A 6,634-nucleotide genomic window follows, 5' to 3' on the forward strand; every position below is an offset into this window, starting at 1 on the left:
ATGGAGCGCACTTCTCTACGAATTCTCTCTTTCAAGTCCTCTAGATTATTTGGCCTATTACCCATAAATACCTTCGACTTGAGGTATCCTCACAAAAAAAAGTCCATTGGTGTTAGGTCAGGCGACCTAGCAGGCCATTCGATAGGTCCTCTCCTTCATATCCACCGATTGGGAAAGGTTTCATCTAAAAATGTATGCACAGTGGCAGCATAGTGCGAAGCAGCACCATCTTGCTGGAAAATTAGTTCTTCGTCAGGATAGTCTGGGTCCAATGGATTTGGAAATAAAGCTAGTAATGCTGGAACTAATTCAAATTGGAGAAAATCGAGATACACTTGTCCCGTTAAAGTCTGTTCAAAGAAAAAGGGACCTATTACTCTTCCGCGCACTATTCCACACCACACATTTAGTTTTTGAGGGTACTGGGTGTTTACCTCCATCATCCAATGCGGATTTTCTGTTGCCTAATATCGACAATTTTGTCTGTTCATACTACCATTCAAACAGAACGTGGCTTTATCGGAAAAAATAATATTTGTTACTAAATTATTATTTAGATTTCACATGTTTTGTAAGCGTTCACAAAACTCATTTCGCCTATTGAAATCGTCATCAAATAACTCTTGCACAGGAATCACTTTCTAGGGGTGATATTTGTGCTTTTTAACTATTCGGTGAACTATAGATTTCGCCATGTGTAAATCTGCCCCAATCTGCGACAGAGGAGTGCATGGATTTTCTTTCAAAGAAAGCAAAACGTCAAGTTGTTCATTTTCATCTCGAGCAGGTCGACCAGATTTCGGCAGATCTCTAACATGACCGAATTCTCTAAATTTAGCCTCTATTCTACTCACCAACTTTTGACATATCGGAGGACTATCAGAATGGAGTTCATTGAATAATTGAGCAGCTTCTCTTTGAGTACGTGTTCTATCACCAAACCCAACCATGCACAGAATTTCTATTCTTTCTCCGTCCGTTAACTTTGTGAAAACCGCAACGTTGCTCGTACACTTCACACTTGACAATATCTGTTTGGCGTACAACTGTCATACAGTTTCTATAAAAATACACGGTCACCAGCCAACAAGAAAATAACCCGAATGAATGGAGTTTTGCTCTGTATTAAAATTCTCAGGGGTAAGGTGACTCGTAAGGTGACTCGACTTCAATAATAATGTTTGGTCGTCTTTTTTTTCGATAACTGTTGACTTTAGGTATAGCACAGAATGCATGAAACATACGTAGAATTCCACGCGAAATTCAAAAATGAAATAAAAAAAGGTGCTTTCATTTGAAAAAATTAAGTTGATGGTCGTATTTTATTTCTGAGCAACCCTGTATATACAAACTTCACGTACGATACTGCGCAACTTGAAATAAAAATCGGCGGGTCCGAGCATTTTTTTTCGAACACATCCCTGAATTTTAAATGAATTTAGACATAACTTTTGGGATGCACTGTATATACCAGTAGTGTAAAATGATTTGTCTTTGCCTCAAAATGCGCTTTAATTTCAGCAATTATTTCTCATTGGGGCCAAATTTATTCCTATGAAGCAGTAGTCATTGGAACCAGGTCCGGTGAGTATAGAGGATGTTCGAGACAAACCAATCCATCCTGAAAATCTTGAAAAATAAATTGTTAAGCGAAAAACAGCCAAAAACGTCAAATTTAATATTGATGGAGGCATTTATTGACAGAAATTATGTTTCTCTAACGTCATCCCCTCACCCTTCCAGAGCCTTATGTCAATTTTCTTCCTCCGTCTTAACTGAAGATGAAATACAACGAAGTTAAGTGCCTCACCGAAGGTTACCAGAGACCAATACCCTTGTAAAATCTAATGAGGCTTTCTGGTCTTAGCTGTTTCCAGTAAACAGGATAACGGGGATAAATAGCTGTAAAGCTTACCATAGTAGCTAACATTCCGTTTGGAATACCAGGCAATTATCCAAGACACTTCGACGCTTAGTCAGTCAACAATTAGGTCAGTAAGTTTAAATCAAGGATAACTGCAAATAAATACTAAAACGGCTTGCTCGAGACAATAGACTGAAGATGTTGGGCCTCAACGCGGTGAGGGTGCGTCACTAGCGATGCTTCTCGCGCATTGTGAGACCTCTTCTCACATACGGGGCTATAGTTTGGTGGCCATGTACGAAAAAAGCGAAAATTCGTGCTCAACTGGACAGAGTCCAACGTCTTGCATGTCTCAGAATAACGGGTTCCATGCGGACGGCGCCAACTAGAGCGCTTGAGACTCTGCTGAGCCTCCCGCTGGACCTCGTTGTGCAATTCGAGGCAATGAGGACTGCGTCTATACGAGGCTATACGTCCTCGGCGAACTACGTGCTGGAGAGACCGGTCACGCAAAAATTTGGTCACGGGCCATACAGGAATGTCCTCTTCTTCTGATGGGCATTGACTGTGGACTACGAGGGATTCGTGACGCACATTGCAGGTAGAGAGGAGTGGCAGCATTCCAACAGACCTGCATTGCTAAATAGGGGGACCATCTGGTACACAGATGGCTCCAGAATGAATAGCAGAGCTGGATCAGGGCTTTGTAGTGGGATCCCACATACCAGTAGGGCATAATCGCTGGGGGAGCACGCCACTGTCTTCCAGGCCGAAGTATTCGTTGTATTAAAATGCGGACAGAAAATCCTAAGCTGCGGACACCGCAATCTAGTCGTATCAATATGCTCGGACAGCAGAGCTGCCATTAAGGCTATCACGGCCGCAGTTGTGTTGGCTGCAGGGTCCAGCTCGTCTGGATACCTGGCCACGCAGGCCATGCAGGTAATGAGGAAGCGGACTCTTTTGTCAGACTGGGATCTGCGAATATGCCGATGCGTTGCAGTCGAGTCAATGAAGGGTCTGCTGGACAAGTGGACCCACCGAAGATGGACTGAGTCCCCTGGTATGAGACAGGCCAAAGGGCACATAGGTGGGCCCTCTGCCTGTCTCACCAAAAATATACTTCGCCTAAAAAGACGCGAAATTCGGCTAGTGACAGTTCTTTTAACCGGTCACTGGCACTTAAGAAGCCATCTCCATACTATCGGTATTGCGGACAACCCGGAATGCCGATGGTGCTGTGAGGAGGATGAAACCGTTGACCATGTAGTCGGGGAGTGTCCAGCACTCACGCGCGCCAGGTTCAAATACTTGGGTAACACTTTCAGTGTACCGAGTGACTTTAAGTCCTTCAGACCAGAGAGCCTTACCGGTTTCTCTAAGGCCGTTGGGCTCTGGTAACCTTCGGTGGGACATGACGGGTCCCTCAGGAGACCTATATGCACAACTGCCTTGGCAGCCCACTGTTTCGACAATTCAATTCACAATTCAATATATTAAAAGGAATAACTCACTATTGGGCTATTTATCACTCGACGAGTTTAGAATACTGTCAGATTTACTTTGATATGCCTATAGGATTTCTTGCTACAAGTAAGATTAAATTTGCTACAATTTGTAAAAAAAGGGCGACGCAACATTGTAGTAAAAAATACAAAATCATTTTTTATAGTGTGATATTAGAGTAGATTAAGGCTTAGAGTAAGTATAATATAAAAACAATTTTTAATGAAACTTTAATGAAACGCCAGCTCATTTCTGAGTCTTCTTACATGCATCGCATATCTGCATATTGGTCTCCCTTTATGGGCAAGACGAAAAGATGTAGAAAGGAAACGGGCTTTTGGTAAACCAAACTTAAAAGTTAGTAACATTTCGTTAAGTAATGTTCAATTAAGTTAGTAACATTTAATTAAGAGCAAAAAATTCGATAAAAATAGCGAAATTCGTGACTTCAAAACTGCTAACAAAAGTTTTTCATTACATAACACAAGCCCAGTTAAGAGCACTGTATCTGAGCACTGTGCCAAAAATGAAATCTGTAGGCCCAATTAAAGCAATAAAGCCAGACATGTCATGAAAACACTCAACGTTTTGTGGTGCTTTTGTTTTTTTTTCCAAAACGAATACTTCGAAATCTAGGATTACAGAATTGTATAATCAGTAGTGGGAGGAAAGAGAAAAAAAAGCTCAGTGATTAAGATGGATGGATAGTAATTAATTCACAGGCACAAAAGTGAGCCTGAAAACGAATTTAAAGGTCCTGAGACTGTATTGGCAGTCCAAGATCTTCTGTATTCTGGACATTTTTCATCTAAATTGAGTTTAAAAAAAAATCATTGTGCTTAGCAGGTGAATTGATCTATCAATAAACTGCCACACTTTTAGTGTCCAAATATAGGCATAAACGAGATAAATTAATTCATAATAAAAATTACTGTGCCCTAACTTATATGCATAAGTACTAAAAGGCCAGGTGTGTCCGGTGTCCAGGCCCTCACTAAGGCAAGGGATATAACAAGAAATAAAACAACATTAGGATTATAAAATAACGGTGTATTTATTTAAAATGAAACTAAGAACGCATAACTAACAATAAAAATTATTGCTGGAAGAGCCATTGGAGCTAAAGCTGCATATATCTACATCGGGGGTGAATTCTATAATGAAGCTTCTAGTATGCAAGTGGCTATTGCAGAGGCATACCAAGCAGGCAATGTTTGTGGATGTATGCTTTTAATGTCTTTATACACAGGGGTACTGGAGCATATATTTGTGGAGAAGAAACTGATCTGATTGAGTCAATTGAAGGTAAACAAGGCAAACCTCGTCTAAAGCTTCCATTTCCTGCTGATGTTGGTGTTTTTCGTTGTCCAACTACTGTGAACAATGTTGAAACTATTGCTGTTTCTCCAACAATTTGCCGTAGAGGAGGTGCTTGGTTTGCCTCTTTTAGAAGGACCAGAAACATTTCTGGACACCATACACAGGTGAGGAAGAAATGAGCATACCATTAAAGGAATTAATTGAAATGCATGCTGGGGCTATCCAAGGTGGTTAGGACAACTTGTTGGTCATCATTTCAGGTGGTTCTTCAACCACTTATACCAAAAAAAAATGTGTGAAGATGTCCTTATGGACTTTGATAGTTTTTTGTTATAGAGGCAAAATGTGAAAAAATTACATAATTTCCGACTATTCAACAGAGAAAAAAGCTGTATATTTTTTAAAAGTGTAAAAAAAAACCTTAAATCAAAATGAGAATTATAAACTAGAAACGACTGTATTTTGCTAAATCTACATTAGAATAAATCATGTCTGTGTATCTAGAACTTTTGTCAGTATGGAACAAAACATATAGGTTCTTCAGAATCTTTAAATCTGTTAGTACCTACCTGTTTCCGTAGAAATTTCTAATTGTAATACTTCTATCCGGGCTGCTTTTTTTATTTGATTTACCTTCTTTTTTATCAATTTTAGACGTTTTTTATCTTCTTTCTTTTGGCCGATCACATCTTGTTCAGGTGTATTTGTAGCAATAATAGTTTTTTTTCTTACAGGACATCTAGACACGATACAGTGGCCTTTTTTTCTAGTTCTAGACGAGATGAAACATACCTTTGGTTGTTTATTTCTAAGGAAAGACCAGCTTTTGGTGATCACACTACATTTGAGTTATTACCTATGCCATTGATGCCAATTTTGTGCAGATCTATCAGTGTCATAGGAACATAGGAAATGTTGTTCAGTAAAGATATTTTTGTCGAATGGCCAAATACCTGTACATTTAAAACACTTTCTATCCCGTGCTTTATAATATATTTCTGGGAGGTCGTATATAGTAAGTGTTTGGCTTGGATGCATAAGCATCTACTCGACAGCTCCCTGATTAAAAAATCCCTTTTATTTACAGGTTGTAAGCAATTAGACCTGTGGGAGGCAACGTTACAATCGCTATGCGATTTTCTTTGTAATAATCGATACCTTCAACCGACAGGTGAGATTCATGGTTATCCATGATAACCATCTAATCCATCTAATCCATGATATTTTTTAGGAACATCTTTTAGCATGCGAGTTGTATTTTTTTCGAAAGAATATCAATATTGACAGTGCTGCTAAACCGTTTGCTCCAACTGTACCAATTACTCTCACGAAAAGTAACTTGAACCTCTTGGTGTTGCTTTTTTGTCGCGATAACTTGACGAACTTTTTGTACGTGGCAACACCAGTTTCATCCAAATTGTAGATATCGGAGGGTGACAACTGGTGCCATTTCAAAACAGATCCTAACTTGTCCTGGAAGTATCCAACAGACTTTGGAATAAAACTTGATATTCTCGCCAAACTTGTTGCTTCCGGAATCAGTATTGGAAAATGAAGCTGGCCAAAACACTTGTATTATCACATACTGAGGAGAAAATATTAAATTTTCTATTCCAATTTCACGGCTCTTCTTGACATGAACTTCTGAAGTGGATTTTCTAACATTATGTTGTATAGTGCGCTATACTTTAATGACATCCGTCCTGATAAAACTGTTTTAATTTTCTGTTTGTCGCCATCATTTCGTATTTTCTAGGCATGTTTATAAAATATAATTCATAACCGTTGAAAAAAGCAGGAACCTCTGGACATATACGGGAGAATCGGGATACACGTCCTGAGCCTCTCTTAGGAAGACATAAAGGAAAATATATTTATTTTGATAAAATGTTTGATAATACAAATAGTAAAAACATATGAACGAAACATATAGGCTTACCTTAA

The sequence above is a fragment of the Anthonomus grandis genome, chromosome 15 (assembly GCF_022605725.1).
Source record: "Anthonomus grandis grandis chromosome 15, icAntGran1.3, whole genome shotgun sequence".
Classification (NCBI taxonomy): Eukaryota; Metazoa; Arthropoda; class Insecta; order Coleoptera; family Curculionidae; genus Anthonomus; species Anthonomus grandis.